This window comes from Sarcophilus harrisii, chromosome 2 (genome assembly GCF_902635505.1).
Source record: "Sarcophilus harrisii chromosome 2, mSarHar1.11, whole genome shotgun sequence".
Classification (NCBI taxonomy): Eukaryota; Metazoa; Chordata; class Mammalia; order Dasyuromorphia; family Dasyuridae; genus Sarcophilus; species Sarcophilus harrisii.
Genome location: NC_045427.1, coordinates 22932714 through 22955472, shown reverse-complemented (window position 1 = coordinate 22955472; position 22759 = coordinate 22932714). Strand labels below are relative to the sequence as shown.

Genomic DNA, 22759 nt, shown 5'->3' with positions numbered 1-22759 from the left:
TCCTTTGTAGTTAATTTGAGTATTTATAATAGTCAAAATGATTGTCATTCAAAGTTGTTCTTAATACATGTTGCTGTTACTATATACAATATTCCCTTAGTTCTGCTAGTTTCATTTTTCATTATTTTGTGCAAATCTATCCTTATTTTCTTACCTTTTCTTCTTTTTCTTTTCTTTCTTCTTTTTTTTTTCTTGCTGAGGCAATTGAGGTTAAGTGACTTGCTCAGGGTCACACAGCTAGGAAGTGTTAAGTGTCTGAGACCAGATTTGAACTCAGGTCCTCCTGACTTCAGGGCTAGTGCTCTATCCACTGTGCCACCTAGCTGCCCTTCTAAGATCATTGAGCTCATCATTTCTTAGGACACAGTACTCTTCCATTACAATCACATATCCCAATTTGTTCAGCCATTACCCAAGTGAAGGGCACCCCTGCCATTCCCAGTTCTTTGTCACCACAAATAGAGCTGCTATAACTATCTTAGAACATCTAAGTTCTTTTCTTTCTCCCTAATGATCTTTGGAAACCGATTTTTGGTACCGGTATTTTTGGATTTCAAAGGCTTGCTTGAAGCTCTTCAGGGAGGACAGAACCCACACCTTGGCCACACAGAGCCGTCCCACTCTGGGACTATTCTAGGTGGGAGGACATTTTCCCTTTACATTGACCTTGATGTTTCTGCTGAATGCCAAGTTCAGCCCTCCTGGTCAAGCAGAACAGCCCGACCTTCTTCTGTACATCACCATTTCACATATTTAATGGGATCTATCCCGATCCCGCCTCTCGCGTCTTCTGCCGTGGCTAAAGATCCCTAATTCTTCCACCAATCTTCATATACTCATTGCTCCTGTCTGGACTCTCTGGAGGTTTGTGGTGGTCTGTGTGACAAACACAAGGTGAAGGAGGAAGAGAGAGACCATGGGGAAGAGGACCCCCAGACAGACCTCAGGATGTCACAGTTTGACCCATGAGCCTGGTGGTGATAGCCCCGGACGGCAGATCACTCCGGTCAGACTCCAACACCCCACTCTAAGCAATGGGCCTGTGCTAGGCTAGGAGCTCTGCCCAGATTTCCCAGCTGGACATCTTGGAGAAGGGGGCAACGGACTGCCAAGCCCAGCAATCTCATTTCCTGTAAGGAGCCGGTTCAAGATTCCTCCTTCTCTTTAGTAAGTGACCTCATTCATTGGTCAGAAACCAAACCGAGTCCGTTTGGCTGTCTTCCTTGCAGTGAGGTCTTGGCCGCTACAGAGGGCACTGTGGGCCAGTTCTCCGAGGTATCAGAGCAGTAATTCCGTCCTGCTCTGTGTCACAAGGAAAGGGCAGAGATGGAGCCGGCCGGGGCCTGAGATAAGATGCTGGGCAAGACTAACGCCTGGGAGGAAAACCCTGAGAACCTAACCTGCCATTAATCAGCTCCTTCTCACTCTCTCCAAACCAAACACATGCTTTTTCCAGGGGTTTGCATCCCCTACCCACACATCCCCTTCCGTTCCTCTTCTCGGCTAGTGGACAGTCTTTTTCTGTACAGGATGTCTGATCAATTAGTCATCAATCAACTAATCACCAAGCACTTGCTAATTACTCACTAGGTGTCAGACACTGTTCTAGGCAATCAGGTAAAAAGAGCAAAGTTCCTTCTCTCAAAGACATTAAATTCTATCACAAATAATAGTAGAAACGTGAAGGCAGAAAAAGTCTCAGGGGACAGTTTCAATTACCAAGCACTTATTAATTACCTACTAGGTACCAAAGCACTGTTCTAGGCACCCAGGTAAAAAGAGTAAAGTTCCTTCCCTCAACAACATTAAATTCTATCACAAATAATAGTAGAAACATGAAGGCAGAAAAAGTCTCAGGGGAAGCTAGTCCCAGGGTGGGGCTAAGAGACTGGCCAATGTCACACAGGGGGTGTCAGGTGTAGGGTGAGAACCCAGATTCACTTCTGGATCTAATATATCCTGATGCTCAACAGAAAAATCCTGCAGTGAATAAATGTGCTTTCAATGGATTGGACATCAGAAGATCGAGGTACAAATTTCAGGTGGGAGAATTCCCTTCCCTCCCTGGACTTTACCTCTACTGCAAACATCACCATCACCAAATAAACGAGTAAAAGAATGACTAAAATAAAAGACCTTGATTCTGACACACATAATCAGCCCTTTCTCTCTGCCTTTCTTCACTCCAGGAATTTTCCCTTTTGCCTTCAGCATCTTTGAATTCGGTCTCCCTATCTTTGCTGCTGGGGAATATGAAGCTGCATCCTCCTGACTTTTTCTTTTGTTTCCTTGATATGGACACGTCCTCAGTACCAGTTGGATGGAAGCAACAGGAGCTTGAAAGGATGGGCAAATGAGGCAGGAGACATATGACTGGAATACACAGAGCTAAGGGAATCAGAAAAGAAAGAGTATAATATAGTATATTACAGTACCTATATCGATTAACATAGTATATATATATATATATATATATATATATATATATATATATCACAACAGTATAAATACATATAGTATATATACTAAATATGTATAGTATATATAGTATAGATATGTGTAGCATAACATAGTAAAATAGTATAATATAATATGGCATACAGGATAGCATAGTATAATGTCATGTAATATAATATAAGATAGTATAGTATACTATGTATAATGTAATATAATATATACTAATAATATTATATCATATAATAGGAAATTATATAATATAATATGATATAATGCTGTATGATATGATATAGTATAATATAATGTATGCATATATGGATATGGATTTGTAAAGATGATAATCTTTACATAATTTATGAACCTATTTCCATATAACATGTGGCTAAATAGTGCTGCAGTGGATAGAGTTGGAGTCAGGAAGACTCATGTTCCTTAGTTCAAATATTACTTCCCACACTTACTAGCCAAGTGACCCTGGACAAGTCAGTTAATGCTATTTGCCTCAGTTTCCTCATCTGGAAAATGAGCTAGAAAAGAAAATCATAAGCCATTCCAATATCTTTACCAAGAAAACCCCAGATGGGGCCATAAAGAATCAGGTATAAGTGAAAAATGACTGAACTTTTATATGTAGTATATACCTACTTTCCTAAATCTGACTTGGTGTCATATTGAACTTGATTTGCTCATCCTAAGATGGCAGGTGTAGACAGATTTCTCTGAAGGCCATACCCCTCTCCCCCTACCTTGGAATACCTAGTCAATTAGAAGCTGATGGGCTTTCCCTTCATAAGCCTGAATCTCCAGAGCTTAAGAGGACCTCCTTTCTCTCTACTCTCACATCATCACTTAAGACTCAGTATCTCTCGTTATTTAAGACATGAACCTATTGGAGTCTCTCCCATCAAGTAATGAAGGTCTCTACCCACTATACCTGTGGATTCTTGGTGCTTTTCATCTGAGTTTGAGATGACGTTCCTCATTAAGTCTTCTGTCCTAGGGTAGGGTGTTTTTCATTCCGGGTTACAGAAATACTCAAATAGACTTGTGCCTTCATCAATACAGTTAGTCTCTCAAATGATGTGAATGACAACCCAGCCTTGCTTGCTCATACCCAACAACCCTTATGATCATCCTACTATGTGCACAAGGATCAACCCACAGTGTAATGGAACCTTTCCACGTCTCCACTTTCCATCAGAAGACACCCCTTGGAGTATTTACCCTGTCCATGCTTTTACCTCTTTTTATATCACAATGGATAAGTACAGAACTTGAAACATAGTGGGTGCTTTATAAACATTTATTAACTGATGCCTTCCCATCCTCTGCTCTTGCCAGTTTTTTCATAGGATTTTTTATTGTCATCCTTTATTTGCTTCTTCTTTAAATCTCGTTTCCTTTTATTGGCGCCTGCTTACACCTGCCACATGCTTCTCCATTGCCCTCTAAGTGATATTAATTTTCAATTTTTCAAATATTATTGTATTTCGTGATTCACAGTCACACAACAACACCAGAATAATATTAGTTTCATAAAAGTAGGTCCTCATTTCAGGAAGATGTTTCAGGTCACTAAAAGAATTTTTCAATTTCCCAACAGCACTCTAGATTTCAGAATTATTTTTAAAAAACATTTGTGACATGTAATATTAAACTAGGGAGGAAGAGACTGGACCTGTAATTTTGTTACTTTAGGGATGAGGAAACTTTCTCAGTCAACACAGATTAACAATTTTTTCTATAACTTAATGTTTTACATCAAGGCTTCTTAACTTTTTTGTGTCCAAAATGCAATGTGTTGAAACTTATGGATCCTTTTTGAGATCCATTTTATCTTTAATGGATTTTATTTTTAAACTTTTAAAATTCATAAATTTTACAATATTACAAAGAAAATCACTTATGAGAAATACTTTAAATATTTCAATTTAAAAATTTAAGATATTTTTTTATTTACAATAAAATTATTTATTGAAAAACAATTCACAGATTCCAAATTAAGAATCCCTGTAAGAGCTGCCTAAAGGATGAAGGGATTATATGATTTGCTCATGGCCAGACAGTCAGTGTGTGTCAGAAGCAGGAGTCCACCTCAGGTCTTCTTAGTTCCAAGGCAAGCTTTATATATACTCACTACCCATGCTGCCTCTTGCATTTATTATGTGTGAATGATGGCAATGATTGATGCTTAGATAAACCTGTATCAGAATCTAAGATCAACCCAATGCTGGGTTTGGGGGGGGGGGGGGAAGGAGGAGTCTGAATTAAGCCAAGTCACACATATAAGAACTCACCTTAATGTCTATTTTCCATATTATTCCACTTGTGCCTCACAACAGCCCTTTAAGGCAAATGCAACAAGTATTGCATATTGCAAGAAAAAAAAAATCAAGGCCCAGAGAAGTTAGATAATTTATTCCTATCTGTCAAAGGTCAAATATAAAGCCATATCCTTCAGTCTCCATGTCTAAGAAGCTATCCATGGTGCTAGGCAGCTACTCTCCACCTGTGAGTGATTGATACATAGTACATCCAGGGTGGAAAATCTCCCCATCATTGTAGAGGAACAGCCTTGTTGTTCTCAGGGAGTGTCTGGGGCACTGGGCAGTTGACTGATTTATCCAATTTATCCAAAGCTGCCAAGAAAATTCCAAGTATTGGCATATATATGGTCCACGGGGTCAAGAAGAGTCAGACATGACTGAATAACATTTATCAAGAAGTTTGTTGCTGTTGTTTGGAGACATCAAGTTAAAATTTACTTCTCTGCAACTTCTATCCATCGCTTCTGGTCCTGTGCTCTAGGGTCAAACAGAAGAAATTAAATGTCTCCTTCATCTGACAGCCTTCAAATCCAATACTTACAGACAGTGATCACATCTTCCCTAGATCTTTAATTCTTCAGTCTCAACATATTCAGTTTCTTCCCCTGATTCTCTCTAATATTATTTGTGACCATAGGCAAGTCTAGTAACTTTTCAGTGCCTCAATTTCTTCATCTACAAAATGTGTGTAATGTCATGAGTTTCGAATGAGATAATTTTTACTAAATTCTTTAATTTCTATAAATATAATTTATTTTTTGTCCAGATAAGAAATTGGCAACTTTCTTCAAAGGGTGAAGGAGAAATGATGGGTTATGGGATCTCCATCATTTTCTTTCTGTGAGTTGGATAACCTATGGCATGTGTTCCACAAGTGGACAATGGGCAAATGTTGAACAGCTTGATAAGTAAAATGTAGTCAGAAATGCCTATAAAAAGAGGCAATATTGCCTCTTTTTTCCTCTAGGTACTAAACTGTGCTCCTCAGTGCCAGGAGTCTAAAATTGTTGGAAACATTTCCTGAGATGACTACAACTCTCCATTTCCTGACAGCTCGTGGAGTCTGGAGACCATGTCTCTGAGTTTGACTGCAGTGACTGCTCAGGGTGGGGGTAGAGAGAGGGAATGGAGAGTGATTCATGAGTGAGTCAAGAGCAAGCTACCCCTCCTCCCCATTTGACCCTCTGCTCTGAAGGAAATAAAGAAAGCCTTAGAATGCCGTTTCAGAGAGGTTGCCAACTCCTTTTCAAATTGTGCCTGGCAATGGGCGATGTGGAAACTCCAAAGCACTCTACAATGAGTGCAGAAAAAAAATAAATGCAACAGGATGGGGCCAATGTACAAATAAGTTGTGTTCCAAATTTTCATTTGTAAACTAGCAGTTTCAGATTCAAGAAAAGAAAGAATTTCCCCATGAATTTCATGTTCTAATGCTAGAAGAAATGTGGATTTAGAATCAAAAGAATCAGATCTGAGTTCTGACTCTTCTTCCTATCTATATAACATTAGGGAAGTCACTTCATCTTTCCAGTTCTCAGTTTTTTCATCTATATAATAGAATAATACTTGAATTAGCAGATTCTCAAAGCAGGGATGATCAAATGAGATTTGAAAATTTGAGGAGGAAAAGAAACCTTTTAAGTGAGGAAATATTCTCAAAATAATGGCTTGTGCTTTGAAGGGAGAGGAAAAGTTCAAAAAAAGAAGAAGTACTTCTTTTTCAGACAAGGGGCATGACCTGGATGGATGAAAAGAAAGGAAAGGATAAGATCTTCAGACAGGGAGCCTAGACTATTAGTGGTATTCACACAGGAATTCCAGTAAAGAGAAATTATAGCATTTGAGGTTTAACCTCCATATTGCCATTGTTCAAGTCCTTGATCCTACTCTATGACAACCATGTTTTGGAAGTCATACTTGCCTGGTGATTGTGCACTCAATCCAGCATCGGAGGGCACTCTGGAATAAAATCCAGGCTCTCTAAGAGTTGATCACTTCTTACCTTAAGTTCCATCTCTGACAATGTTCCTCCCTTAGACTAGAAGTGCTCTATCTGTGGATTTGTCCAATAAAGACTCCTGCGGCTCATGGTAGCTGTAGAAAGTCACTTTCCTGTTTGGTGCTATATTTCATCATCATGTTTTAATTGTTCACATTTAGCTCCTTCCCCCCATCAGCAGTGAGGTCATACCAGTACACTCAAACACAACCCAGGCTAACTTCAAAACTAATCTCTTCAGCTTATCCTCTCCCTGTGTCTAACAGCTCCAAGCTGGTGAAGTTTGCTTAGGTCCCAACAGTCTGTTTCACCACTGGCCCTTAGAAGCAAAATGGTGCTGGGGACTGTAACCCAGAAGCACCAGTGCTACAAAGCTCTGACCTGCCAGTGCCAGAGAAAACAGGCTCTCAACTGCCAGGCCACCAGGCCAAAGAACTAAAGAAAAAAAGGTGTGAGGCAGATCACCAAATCACAAGACACCCTACATGTGGGAAGCTGTATAACACTCTATCAAATCAGAGGGAAAGTGCACAACATACATCTAGGGACATTTCTGACCACTCAAAAATCAGTAGGGGCAGAGACCTAAGTTATTGAAGCAGGAAATTTCCCAGTGTGCTAAGACACTGAGACACTTTGAGATTCAATATCTAAGGAAACCACATTCAGAGAGGAGGGAGTCGGAAGTGATTGATAAGGAAAATAAGGTGGGAGGATAGGAGAGGGAGAGAAGACTAAAATTACCAATGATTTCAAGAAAAAGAAATCTCAAATATCTTGAATATAAACAAACAAAAAAGACAGTCACAGAAGAAAATATAGATCGTAGATCAGGTAAATGAGTCATAATGAAAAAAAGATAATCCATAATAAATGTCCTATGAGATAGTGGCAGAAAGAGTCTAAGGATAGAGTCTAGAATGCATACCTTGAAAGATTTGACTATATGAAGAATACAGAGAAAATAGAGACCAGGAAATTATAGGGGTCATGAATTAAAGAATGGGGGTCTAGCATAAATAAAAAAATAACAATATTCAAGAATGAAAGAAATATTTTTGGAAAAGGACATAAAAATGAAATCTAAATATTAGTGAGTGGGGCAAGATGAAGGGGAAGAAAGGAAAGAAAAATTCATTTGACTGAGAAGGAAAAGAAGTATAAAACTAACAAAAAGCAGGAGAGAAAAACAAACAACCAAAAAAAATCCTAAAAGGAAAGGGGTAATAAATGAGAAGAGGATCAAAATTGAAGGAAAGAGAGTCAGTAAGAATAGGATCACCTTTTTTTAAAAAATTACTTTTTTACCACCAATTCTTATCCCCCAAATCTTTTACTCGACCTTATCTTCTTGGCAGCTGAAGCTTTGTGGAATTGTTCAACTCTGTCCTTTCCTAAGCTTTATGATTTCTGTTAGTTTGTCATTTGGAAGTGGTAAGAACACAATGGCACTCTAACTAGTACATAAGAAAGAGAAGACCAGGATCTGGATTGAAGCAAGGATAGTTCTGGAAACTACCTTTTGGAAAGAAATTGTGATATGTATCCATTGACTGAATATACAACAGAGAGATAGAGATATGTCAGAGATCATTATATGTTTAATCTCTTAGTATTGTAGAGAGAGAATGACTTGGTCTAGAAAGTCATGTGGTTATAACCTACATAAAATATTTTGTGAAGCATAAAGCATCCTACGAATGTTTAAATGGTCCTTAGACAATCATGAACATCCCTTTAGGAAAGAAAAGAGGGAGGGAAGGAGGGAGAGAGGGAGAGAAGCAGGGAGGGAGGGAGGGAAGGAGAGAGGGAGAAAGGAAGGAAGGAAGGAAATAAGGAAGAAAGGAAGGAAGGAAGGAAGGGAGAAAGGAAGGAAGGAAGGGAAAAAGGAAGGAAGGAAGGGAGAAAAAGAAAGAAGAAAAGAAGGAAAGGAGGGAGGAAGGGAGGGAAGAAGAGAAGGAGGAAGGAAGGGAGAAAGGAAGAAAGGTAAAAAGGAATGGAGGAAGGGAGGGAGAAATAGAGAGAAGAAGGGAGGGAAGAAAGAACAGAGGAAGAAAGATTCTTGTATGTCCCTGGCTCTGAGCTAACCATCACATAGTTATTCTCTCATTTGATCCTCACAACAAAGTTGGGAGGTAGGTGGTATTATCATCCTCATTTTATGAGTTTCATCCTCTGAAACTGAAGCAAACAGAAGTGACTTGCCCAGGGTCATTGAGTTTGGATCTCACTTATTCTAGTTTCATTCACTGCCCCACATAGCTGCCTCATGGAAACTAAATGCTAGATATTTGCAATTAAAAATTAGAAATATCTTTAATAATAATCAATCAAGAGGAGAAAGAAATGTAAAAATATGAAAATGGCCATAATTTTTATTGGTAATGCTGATGCCTAAGGGGAAAAATGGTATAATTGGGGAAAAGAATTAGTAGGTGGAAGATTGCATTGATCTGAGACTCCTGGGACTGCTCCATCATTTTTGAGTTGGGTGCCATTGATTCTTTATTAAATCTAATTTCTCTTTCAAACTTATAGCTTTCCATTTTTTGATAAAAACTCTATCAAGAGTTCTATGTTGTTTATAAGGGATAAATAGAGCTACTTAAGTGAAAAATGTAATGAAGAAAGAAGGTTTTCTTGATATAATTGGACAAGTCAGAAGAAAAAGGGAAGGCAGAAAGAGTCAGCAGAAGCAGTTTTTGCTGGAAATAAGAAATACCGAATTATAAAAGCCAAAGGGAAGAAAGTGTCTAATTCACCTAAGTGTCCACTGTGTTGAAAGGAGGATGAAGATGAATGCCATGCTGGGTACAATATTGGACTTGAAGTTAGGAAAATTTTGGCTCAAAACTATCTCTAGATTTTTATTATCTGAGCAACCTGGAGAAATCACTTCATCTCTTCATGCCTCTGATTCCTCATAAGTCAAAGGAAACTGGACTCTTTAGTCTTTATTGTCACTTCTAGCTCTAATTTAAAATTAGGATTTTATTAAGGTGAGAGACACAACATCAGAGAGTTCTTCTTGCCAGTTACTAGCTTGAGTTCCATAATCTAGAGGGAGTCAGGTAGGTCCAGGGTATTGAGGCAAAAAAGGGAAGAATGGCTATGGTCAATTCCTTATGTGCCATTTGCATGTATGAAACTATCAGAAGTATACCTCACTCAGAAAAAGGATGTCTACTTGTCAGTAACTTAAAACTGACAGTTTGTAAGCAAACCAATTTGTAATCTGTGAAGTTTTTCTTATTCATTATTTTTGATTCAGAATTATGAGTGTGCAGATAACTTCCCAGTGAGAAAATCCCCTAGCAGCAATGCAGAACTGCAATTCTTTAGACTTAGAGAATTACCTTGGATTTATTAATCAGGTTCAGTTACCTACGTACCTCAGAGGCAAGACTTTTATCTAAGTGTTCCCAGTTCAAGTTCAGTTTTCCATTCACTATACTATACTACTTTTTAAATTGTAAAATACCATATGGATATGCAATTTGTTGGAATATGGATAAAGCGCTGGGCTTAGAATCAGGGAGACCTGTATTCAAATCCTACCTGGGACATTTTCTCATATTGCGATTACTCATTTGGAGCCTCATCTGGAAAATGGGCAAAATATATCTAGGTATTGACATCTGCAAGGACTGCAATCCCAGAAACAGTTTTCTGAAGAGGGAAGAGGCTAGGATTTGGACTTGAAATCCCACATCACTTAGTAATTGCCTTTACATCTCTGGACCTACTTCCAAAATCAGGGAAAGCTGAACAAAGCAATCTCTAAGGTCCTGGTCAGTTCCATAATTGTGATCATAAATGATAGTATGGAAGGAAGTAATGTATGCCCATAGATTTATGCTACAAGGGATCTCAGAGGTCATGTAGCCTAACTCTCTCATGTTATAGAGGCAGCTTCATAAGGCAGTGGATATATGACTCAGCCTGAATTCAGGAAGTTCTGAGTTCAAATCTAGCCTCAGATGGTTAATTGCTGGTATAGTCACATAACCTCTGTCTGTCCCAGTTTCCTTAAATGGTACAATAATAACTTCCCAGGATCATTATAAGAATCAAAATGCTTTACAAAAGTACAGTAGATACTTAACAAAGGTTTGTTTCTATCCTTATAAATGATGAAACAGGATTAAAGAGGTGAAATCACTTGTGTGATGTCTCTTGTCCTGATGGTCAAGATTTGAACCCTTTGGATCCACTCCAAAGATCGCGTTGCCTCCCTCAATAGAAAGCACTTTTCAGCCTTTAAAGTTGGTGCATGAAAGATTGAATCAATTCTGAAAGAGACTTCTGGGACCCCTCAATGGCTTTAGAGTGGGATGTCACTGGTAATCTATTAGGGCTTTTAAACCTTTAAAGTGCTGTTAAGATGTTATTATTATCATCATTATCATTATTATTGTTCCCTTCCTATTTATCATGCTGATCCTATTGTTATTTATCCATTCCCAATTATTATATTTACCCTATTGTTGTTATTGTTACTATTAGTAGCAGCATTATTATTACAAAGCAGAGGATGATCAGAAAAGATGATATACCATCTCTCAATTCTTCTCTTATCTATTTAAAAAATGATCTTTAATTGAATGAATGAATCTGGATAGAATTGGTAAATCTGATTAAATCTCTGAGCCTTTTATCTGCAAATATACAGGAGCAGTGGGGGCGGGGAAGGAATTGTCATTTTGTGAATGGGCTTCATTTCTCTTCAAAAGATGATCGCTGAGTTTAGGGGCTGAATGACTCATCCTTTTTTTACTCATCCCCAGTGAATGGGAAATGTAGCAGTTTTATGAAGGCTTTTCTCCTTTGTCCCTGAATCTGGAACATTTTTCAAACATTAGGTTGTTGCCCAGGGGATGGATGTTACAAAAGCTCAGCTCTTGGATAAGAAAATCATTGCACAGGAAGGAGTCCTCCAAAACTCTGGAGCAAGGATGAAGATTAACCCTGTAAGTGCAGCTAATACCATTTTTCCCAGGCTGCTCTGTATTTTTCCCCTTTTCTCTCCATGGTTTTCCACTTTTCCAGAATTATAGTTCATTCTTTTATCCTAGGAATCTCCATTCGAGTCTTATTGGCCCACTCATCTTTCCCAGAAACAAGCCTAAAGCTTTCCAGCCTCCAAATCTACCTTTGTTTATTTCAGTGCTGACCATAAACTGTACCTTCACCACCTCTTTTCTCCAAATATCTAAAGTTTATCTCAAAAAGTATGTAATATAAAATAAAAAATATTATAGAGAGAGAAACTGAGGCAAAGACTACTGTTTGGGTAAAATTGATAAATCTAATTAAATACCTCATACTGAGGTATCTGAGATAGGATTTGAATAAGTCTCCCTGAGTCCAATTTCAGCATTTTGTGGTAAAGTGATACCATCTAACTGCCTCAGATCTGATGTCCTGTGCTCCTGGAAAGGATTCATCAGTCTCTTACCCTATGGCTCCATTCACCATCTCTGTGACTTTCCAAACTAAAATGACCATTACTTTGTCCCAGACAACTACATAGCGTGAGACGTTCCCAAGATCCTCTGTGGTTTAATAGGCAAGATAATTTGATTCTGAACATTGTTCTCTACCCACCTCCCTTATATTCTTGTTTTGATTATGGAGCAGCACTAACCCAGGTCCAGGCTTCGGGGCTGCATTTTAACCAGAGAAAAACATCCCCACACCCCCACAATCTTACAATCTCCTCCATCTCACCTTCTCCTCCTTTTTCTTTATTAACCTCATGAATCATTCTCCCTGACATAGTCACTTTAACATTCATAATGCAGTTACTTCATAACAATCTTACGAGACAGGACAAATATGTAGCATGGAGGACAGTGACGAATTTGGAACCAGAAAGAGCTAAATTCAAATCCTGCTTCAGACTTAGTTTTCCTCATAGTCTCAGTTTCCCCATGTATAAAACAGGAGCAACAACAGCACTTACCTTCCAAGGTTATTGTGAAGATCAAATGAGATCATTCATGTAAAGTGTTTCACAAAAATTAAAACACCATACATGTTATTATTATTAATAACTCAGTTTTATAAATAAGGCAACACATTGAAAGGTGAAGGGACTGGCTTACCATCACACAGCTTCCCAGTGAAAGAATTAGTTATCAGATTCAAATGAATCTGATGGACCAGTGAATGTCCCGTTCCTTCATCAAGGTCCCCAAAATAGTAGTTAACTGCTGCTATATCTCACAGGGTCTGCACATAAATCTTGAGGCTTTACCTCATCCATCTTTAAATCATTTGCCACCAGCATGGGTCTCTCTGGCCCCAATACCAAGAAGGAGAGGGTAGCCAGAAGGATTAGGTGACCCCAGATATATAGGCTTCTTTGTATCATTATGTTTTACTATCTCTGTCCATTTAAATCATATACCCTAAGAGGATAAAACATTCTACAGATTGCCAAACACAAAAGCATTGAACTATTGATCAGTTCATAGGAAATCTCCATCAATGATGTCTTAAAAATAGCATATTCTCCCTGGAAGCATAAAAAGAGTTGAATTGGGTCCAAATCTCGAGACTTCTGTTTTAGATCTGGGCAACCTTAAGTAATCCCTTCCCTTCTGGGAGCCTCAATTGCCTTATCTGCAAAATGATGTGGTTGGACAAGATAAGTTCTAAAACCCCTTTGGTTGAAAGGAAATTCTGAATCTTCCTTCTACAAACACACACACACACACACACACACACACACACACACACTTTTTAATCACTCAGGTATCAAACAGGTGGCACTTCCACCCTTAGAGATAATCCACAAAGTCCTTCTCCTTTCTCTAACACATTTCCATTCTTACAGTCTAAATTATCCAATTAAACACACAATTAACAATTGTTTCACATGTTCGATGGTTTTTATACCAAATGTCTTGACAATTCAACTCAGTCAATTTCACAAATACTTAATTTCCTGCTGGATACCAGAAACAGTTCAGAAAACTTTAAAAATAATGAAAGTCCTTAATGGGTATTGATATGGGGATTTTTAAAGAAGCTAAAATTTTTAAGAGGCAGAGGTGGAGTGAGGGCATTCCAGGCTTGAGATGAGGAGTGGGGGCTAAGTGACTTGCCCAGGGTCACACAGCCAGGAAGTGTTAAGTTTCTTGAGGCCACATTTGAACTCAGGTCCTCCTGACTTCAGGGCCAATGCTTTATCCACTGCACCACCTAGCTGCCCCATATCCCTATTCTTTAGCATTTTAATTCCTTCAGAATCTAGATCCAATTTCTCTTCCCAGCTGGATTTCCCATCACTTCACCTCCCTTTCTCTTCTCTAAACAAACTGGCCTGCTCACTATTCCCAGGACAGAACATTCCATCTTACATCCTTTTTCCTTTGCTCAAACTGCCCCTCCTGGGATGAAGGAGTTTTCTCCACATATCCAGCTTATCCAATCCCTGGTTCATGGGCTCTCCTTTATATAAAGACTTTCCTGACTACCCAATAGCCATAATCTCACGAGAAATTCAACATGAAATTACACTGTATTTTCTTTGACTGTTTTCAATTACTTATCTATAAATATTTTCCTTCCCACAGCAAGCCTATTGAAGTCAGAGACTTTGTATACCTAAGGCCCAGTAAAACGCCTAGCACATAGTAGGTGCTCAGTAAATCCTAGTTGACTAAGTGATGCCTATTGTTGTTAAGTCATTTCAGTCACATTCTCCTTTTCATGACCCCATTTCGAGTTCTCTTGGCAAAGGTATCGTAGTGGTTTGCCATTTCTTTCTCCAGCTCATTTTACAGCTGAGGAAACTGAGGCAAATAAAGTAAAGTGCCTTTTTCAGGGTCACACAGCTAATGAATGTCAGAGTCCAAATTTAGACTTAGGTCTCCCTTACTCCAGGCCCAGAGTTCCTAGCTGCCCGACTGCTGTATAATAAGTATTAAATAAATGCCTGCTGAACGGAATTTAATTGCATGACATTATTATTTAAAGTTTGGGGGAGGATTCAATGAATTTGTGTTGCTCAGGAAAAAAAGCCTTAATGAACATGGAAAACCAAAGGGATGTGTTCCAAAAACATGGTGTACTGGAGCATGGATGGGGCTGCTAATTTTAGAGAAGAGTTCCAAATGCCATAAGAGTGAGCTCTGGTGAATTTGTGATCCTGAGCAGGGCATGCAGGCAGATGTCAACACGTCGGAGGAATGGCAAAGTCGCAAAGTCTTAATAAGGCGCCCCTCTGTGAGGTCAGCTTTCAGGCCATGCTTTTAAGCACAGGGCTGAAAAAAAAAGATTCTTTTACTCAAGTCCTTATGTCTTCAAGCTGGGACTGTTTCAAGAACATCATAACTCATTTCCTGGGTTCTGGCAAAGAGTTCTTATTGTTTCCAGAAAAGCCACCTCCAGGGACACAGTCCCAGATCAGGCCCTTATTTTCTCTTACAATAGCCTCCTGATTGGTCCCCCTAGCCTCCTCTCTAATCCAGTCTTCCATTGACTAGAGCTCTGTCCCAAAACCTTCCAAGTCTCTACCTAGGCCTGAATACAAACCATTCCATCTGGCAATTCCTATTCTCTTGAATGTAAAAAGCAATTATTTCTGGTTTGGCCAGAAACTCTGAGGGTCTTTCCCTCCCAGGTTGATTTTTTTTCACTAGACAAAAGAGGTCATTCTATGCCTCATTTCTTATCTAGCCTTAATCATTGAATGTTGCCTCAGTCAAATTGAGACTTGGGAAAGACCTTAGCTTAAAACGGTCAACTTCTCCCACTGCATCTGGGCCATTTCCAGTAATCCTGATCTATATCTTGCCACTAAACCCAGATGGTTCTGGAGGAGAAAGTGAAGGCCTTGACTTTGCCCAGCCTTCCCTCACTTAAATTCCATTCACTCGCTTATCATGGAATCTCCTCTCTGAAGTCATGGTCCTCTTGCTTTTTTAAATTTAAAATTAAGGACAAAAAAAAGAAAAATAAAATAAGACACAAAAGGAAAATAAAAACAAAACAGAACAAAACAAAACATTGCCATGTGCCCAGTAGAACATCAGGGAGTATTCAAAAAATGGAAGAGTAAATTTCCATTTCAAGAAAGCATATATAATAATAGAAAAGATTCTATATTCATGACTGTCTGTCTTCTCTTTACTTCCTTGTCAGTTATTCTTTTATTCTCTGCTATGCACTTTTTATTTATTCTTTTTTTCCTCTTTCATCTCCCTACCTCCCCCAAACAGCTACAGTTAACCACAGGCATATATACATACAAAGACACACACATATAGATTTAGGCACAGACACACATATAGCTATATACACACACATACACCCATACAACTGCACTTAAACATATGTAGATGTACAGCTAAAACAATATTAATATGACTTAGTATATTTTATATACTAGCAATGTAAATTCATCTCTTGATTGAATCTTTAAGTTTGACTTTGTCTGAGATCAACGATTCCTAAATCTACTTTTTTTTTGGATTGAATACCCTTGATCTTGTTGTAGTCTTTGTATTTGTCTCCCATTTCCTACCCTACTAGCTCTTCTACTTTAATTCTATTCCTTAACTGGCCTTAATATTACTTAACCTTTCCCCATCCATGAATCCATCTCTTATCTTCTCACCCCACCTTTTCCCTTCCTTTTCATGCCATTTCCTATTCACTTTCATTAATCTAAATACCCTTCTGGACCATACCTTATCCTATGCTATCTTTTCATTCCCTCTTTATTCCTTTCCCATTAATCTACACACCTAGTCCCACAACCATAAATTTATATAGCCTTCTATACTCTTTCTTATTCTATTTGCTGAGATTTAGGAGGGTGGGTGCTATATTTTTCATTATATATATATATATATATATATATATATGTATGTGTGTATATGTATATATATACACACATATATATATACATGTGTGCATACCAAGAAAAGTATAACATCTTCCTAAATATAGATATAATATCATGTTATTAATAACATGTCATTATCATTAGATTAGATTAATATATAATCATAATATATTATATATGTATGTGTATATGTATTGTTCCCTATTTAGCCCATTCTTGATCTGAGCAGGTTTTTAGAAGTCTCAACTCTCCTCCCCCCTCTAATGTCTCTGTGTTGATTCTTTCTCTATATCTCATTCATATAGTATAATTACTATTTTTATCTTTTCCTAGACAGTTTTACTTTTTAGAGTCAGATAATACTCAGCTCTGCCCTAATCTTTCTTTTGAGCAATCTTAAATATACTGGATATGTTTCCATGTAAAAAACATAAAAAATATATCCTTACTGCGTCCCTTGACATTAATCTTTGATATTGGCTCTTATAAGTTAAATTTTTTATTAAGTTCAATTTTAGTTGAGATAAAGTTCTGGGAATATACAAGTTCACTGAATCTCCTTTTTTTTTTTTTTTTTTTTTTTTTTTTTTTTTTTTTTTTTTTTTTTTTTTTGGTTCAATATTATGGTTTCTAGACCTAGTTCTTTGGGTTGCCAATATTCCAGGACTTTCAGTCTATGTTTCTCTTCTAGAAGGATGGACAAACAATACTCTTCAATCAGGACTCCCGCTATGTTTCCAGTCATAAACCATACCTTTCCTTTTGTGCATGAAAGCAGGCAGACCAATAGATATAAAATGCTAAGCCTGGAGTCAGAAAGATTTGTGTTCAAAACCAGCACTAGATACTTACTAGTTATATGACCCTGGCCAAGTCATTTAAGCTCTTGGTTGCCTCAGTTTTCTCAGCTGTAAATATAGATAATAATAACAGCTACTGCCTAAAATTATTGTGAGAATAATCACATCATATCCTCATTCTGATAATATTTGCAAATTGCTTAGCCCAGTCCCTGGCACTGTGCTTACAAGTAGATGCTTGACAAATACTGTTTTCCTATTTTCCTTTATGAACTCAATGATCCAACCAAATGAAAAGATCCCATCTTCTCTGAACACAATATGCCATCTACAATCTTCAGGGATTGTCACAAACCAAGCCCTGAGCTTGGGATAATAATGGTAATGGTGATTGCTAACATTTCCATAGCTACTCCTTCCTCACTCATGTCCACCTCTCTTCATTCAAAGCCCAGACCTGATCCCCAACAACTTATTTTAGAGATGAGGAAACAGGCCCAGAAAACCAAGAGATTTGCTCAGAGCCATACAGGTGGTACCACCAGAAGGATTTGAATTCAGATCCTTTAACTTCATTTTGTGGATTCACTCATAATCCTCAACAGAATAGAATGCAAGCTTCTAGAAGATAGAGGTTGTTTAATGTTTGTCTTTATAGGTCCAGAATCTAGGAGAGTATATGGCACATAATAATAAATAATAACTAATATTTATGTAACATTTTCTATAAGCCAGACACTATGCTATACCCTTTATAGTTATTACCTCATTTTAAAAATTTTTAATAATAGCTTTTAATTTTCAAAATATATGCAAAGATAGTTTTTGATATTCACCCTTGCAAAGTTTTATGTTCCAAAATTTTCTCTCTTTCCTCTCCCACTCCCTCCCCTAGACAGCAAATAATTCAGTACAGCTTTTATTATCTTGTTTGATCCTCACAGAAATTCTGGAGTGTTATTATTATCCCCATTTTGCAGAAGAGGAAACTGAGGCAAACAGGTTAAATGATATTCCCAAGGTCACACAGGTTGCACCCAATAAGACCTTTAATTTTATTTGTAGATTTCCTCATAACCCTTTACACAGAATAAATGCTTCTAGAAAACAGGAATTTTTATAATTTTTGTTTTCAGATTCCCAAAGTCTAGGGCAGTATATAGTAGTGATGTGGTCAGGATAGCAATACCTAGTTTGAAATAAACAAGTGATAAATTCACAATGGCCATTCTCTGGCAAAAGGTGGATTTATTTAAGGGAATACGTTGTTATAGGCTAAATGAAAGGATGCAATAGACATCAGGAATGGTAAATATGAAATATAGTTGGGAGAGCATATACTTAGTAAGGAAAAAAATAAGTTCCCCACAATTCACCAGGAGAAAGGAAATGCTTCATGGGGTGGGAGAAAGCCATTGATTGGCAGAATAGATTGACCAGAGGTAGAGACCTGCCTAAACATATGCTAATCATTTTCTCAAAAGGTTGTTTGAGCATACAGGGAAGTTGGGGGATGGACAATGGGGGTTGCTAAAGAGTTCCTTCCTAGATAGTAGGGGAATTACTATCCCTGGAAGAAGGGATAATACCTTCTTCCAGACAGGGGAGAGTAAGTCATTTCAGTAGTACACAATATGGATTGTGACTTCAGACATTTGACTTTCCTCATCTTCAGTTTCCTCTATAAAATGAGGGGAGCAGACTAGATCATATCTAAGATGTTTTCCAGTTCTAGCTCCCAAGAGACTCAAATCTCTTTCCTTTCAATCTACCCCCAAAAAGCAATATGAAGGAAATCTTGAATGATTGGTTATTTAATGGGAGTCTGCTGTTGCCATAACAATACTAGCTGCCATTATCCAGACAGTAGTCAATCTAGAAGTAGAGGGAGAGAGAAAAGTCAGACTACTCCACCACCTCAGCCATCCTAAACCACCTAAGTCAATATCAAATGGTTCAATAGCAGAAAGCCATTTGGTTATGTCCATGCAAATGACATTAAAGAATCTGCATTACCTTCTGATTGGCTCAGATTAGAGACCACTGGGATTGAGAACCACTGGACTTGAAAATCTGATTTGCTGCTGAAATCTCCTCCAATTAGAATGTGAGCGTCTCAAGAAACTGGTGTTCCTTCTTGTCTCCTTAGCTCTTAGCTCAGAGCTTTGTACATAGTGTTTAGTAATTTTTCATCCATCTACCCAACCATCCATGCATTCATTGATTCACCCATCATATCATTTGTCTTACTCAAGAACCAGAAGGAGATCATCCTTCAACATCCATCTCATAAGCCTCCTCCTCTAAGAAACCTTCCAGTCAACATAGACTCCCTCCCAACTAAATATAATATTTTTTCACCTCGTTAATAGACTTAGGAATTCTTGTTTCTTACACTTACATTTTTGTGTTTCCTCCTCCCCATTAGACTGCTAAGATCCATGAGAACACTTCCTCTTATCTGTATCATATATTTCTTAACACCTAATACAAGTTTTGTTTTGATCCCTCATCACCAGTGTTCTGTATCAAATAAACACTGAATAAACAATTGTTGGATTGAATCTGTGTATAGTTTTAGATCTGGAATGAATTTCTGGCCAAAGCAGAAGTGAGATTTGAAACCAGTTTTGAAGACTGAAAATGATACTGTTTTCCCAGTACCATATGGCCTTAAATGAATTTCCATTGTATGAAGAATGCCATCAGAATCCTTAGTCTGACACTCAAGGACCCCAGATACCTCAGAATATCAGAATTGGAAGAGATCTCAGAGGATCTAGTACGAGGAAAGGTGAAGGAGAATCCACTCTCCAATGTTCCTGATAATCAGTGGCCTTGGCTTTAAGACCTTGAGTGAGAGGAACATGTTATCTCCAAGATGTTAAGTTCGGATTTTAGAATTGGCAGGAAAATTGTTGCTTATTTTTCTCTTTATGTTGAGTCCATGTCCTCTTCTCTTCAACTTTCCCCCATTGCTTTTAGTGTGGAGAGTAGCACAAAGGGGCATCCACATCTGGAACACCCACAAGCACCTAGACAAAGAATCTCTAGTCTCAGCCATGGCTGCTTATAGAAGCCCAGCTCCAGGAGTCAGGATGGTTATACCTGAGGCTGAAGCCCCTTCAATTCTCCTCTCCTGGGCACATCTATGGGCATACCCTCTCCACTCAAGCAAAGCTCTCTAGAAATGTATCTGGATATTCAACCTCTGCCAGAAATCCAAGAGGAATAACAAGTGGAGACATGTCAGGGCAAAACCTAAATCATATCAGTAAGAATTCCAAGCCCAAACACAGGCAGCTTCCAAAGCCAGAAATAACTGAAAACAGCCACTTTGTATATCTATCCAAGGCTTTCTTCTAGAACTGTGGTTCTGTATAGTCTCCTTGCATCACAGAAGCCAAAATTGAGTGTCACATCTGAGAACTTGGCCCCAGGAGTAGCCCAATTTTCCCTTTCTCCCAGAAGGATGACTTCAGGCGAAGATATAAATCCTCAACGTGACTGTTCTGAGACTGGAGTTGGTGCATGGGGAGTTCACAGTATCACTGAGTATGTGGACTTTACAAAAGTCAAAGATATATAAAGAGAGAGAAATGGTTGACAGAGACAGAGATAGAAAAAAAGAGAAGAGAGAGAGACACACACAAAGAGAGAAGGCAGAATCAGACAGACACAGAGAGAAAGACAGATGGCGAAGAAGGAAAGGAAGGGAAAGAGGGAATGAGAGAGAAAGAGAAACAGATAATCTGAAAAAGGAGACTGAGAGACATATAAACAGGTAGAGATGGATATATGGGTGTAGAGAAACAGAAAAATAAACAGAGACAGGCAAGGAAAAGTTTTCTGCCCTATATACGATCTTTCCCAACAAGCTAGAGTAAGGCTACAAGTTACCTCCCCTACATTTATAATACAAGAAATCCTGGCCCTGTTATGGTTGAACGATACAATGGTGTTTGCAGTAGAACAAGGGAATTATGGTCAATTGCCTGATGTGAAACTACCAAGGAAAACAGCCAACATTGCAGCTGAGATTTCTGTGAGCGTTCAAGCCAGAGCAGTGTTCCACTGCTAGCCAACGCTAATTGTCAGGAGCAACTGGCACAAGGCTTCCCTGCACCTGGCAGGAGGCATTTAACCCAGGAAATTTCTGTGTCTCTCTTCCTACAGCGAGAGCCAGTGAGCCCAGAAGCCCACCCTGAGCATTAGAAGGGGGTGAGAGATGGGATAGAAAATCGAGATGGGGCAGTTGTTGATAGAAATCAGTTATTTGAATTTTATTATACTTTTATCTAATCCAATTAAACTGTTGTTTAACCTTCTAAGTCATAAGTGGAGACCATGGAAATAACTCTGAGCTCCAGAAAAGGTGTATGGGGGGCGGGGGGGGAGGAGCAGAGGTGATGACATGGCAATGTTAGTAGGATTTTCTGTCACTGGCACTCACAGCTGTCTGTGTGCTGACTGCTCAGAGGACTTTGCACAGATAATGCAGTCACCCTGTTACATTATCATGGGACAAGTTCAGTGCAGAATAAGATAGCAAGAGATAAAGAAAAATATCACTTTGTAGCAGTAAAGGCCCAGCTAAAGGCTGATCATATGGATTAGAAGGAAGCTGTTTCTGGGATATTTCTTCTTTATAGACATAGGAAAAGGTTCAAAGATGGGGAAGTAGCAGATAGGGAAGATAAATAGAAGTGCTGAGCTAGTTAAGACTCGATTGTGAAGTGAGGACTCCCAGTTTCCCAGATTTAGAGCTTGTTGGTTTACTTGGACCACTTGGGAAAACTCTCTCATTTTACAGTTGAGGAAATGGGGCACAACAACTTATCTAAGATCATACAAATACTAAGTAGCAGAGATGGGAATTAAACTTAGGTTCTTTGATTAAAAGTCCAGTGTTCAAGTTGCCGGAACAATGAGGTCAAAAGGGGATTCTGAATTTGGAGAAGAAATTCTCACCTGAAATGGGAAATTTCAGTGTTCAAGTCTTGAGAAGTGGAAAAATGAGGATAGCAGTTAATGTCACAAAGTCTGAACCAGGCACTGAGCTCCTTAGGGAAGGGGAGAGAGTGAAATAGAGACCAATAGATGAAAGTCACAAAAATCTAAACAGGGCTACATAAGCAGATGACATAAACCTAACAGAAATGGTGTGCTTAGTGATCGTGGAAGATTCATAGATACCAGAGATTTGGGGCTGAAAGGGACCTTGGAGGTTTCCAAGTCCAGTCATTTTATTTACAAATGACATAATTGAGGTAGAACAAAAGTGATTTCTTCAGAAACAAACACCTACTTAGTGTCC

General features: G+C 38.5%; 1 long non-coding RNA gene across 2 annotated transcripts in view; it reads right to left on the bottom strand.

The window, feature by feature from the left end:
• The window catches only part of LOC105749142, a 309126-nt gene that overhangs the window by 64611 nt on the left and 221756 nt on the right, over window positions 1-22759 (bottom strand). Inside the window, exon 3 of one of the 2 annotated variants that reach the window (XR_001120378.2) lies at window positions 4865-5261. The exons of the other annotated variant lie outside the window; for it this stretch is intronic. This is a non-coding gene — a long non-coding RNA (uncharacterized LOC105749142). Of the gene's footprint in view, window positions 1-4864; window positions 5262-22759 lie in introns of those variants that run through there. 2 annotated transcript variants of the gene reach the window in all.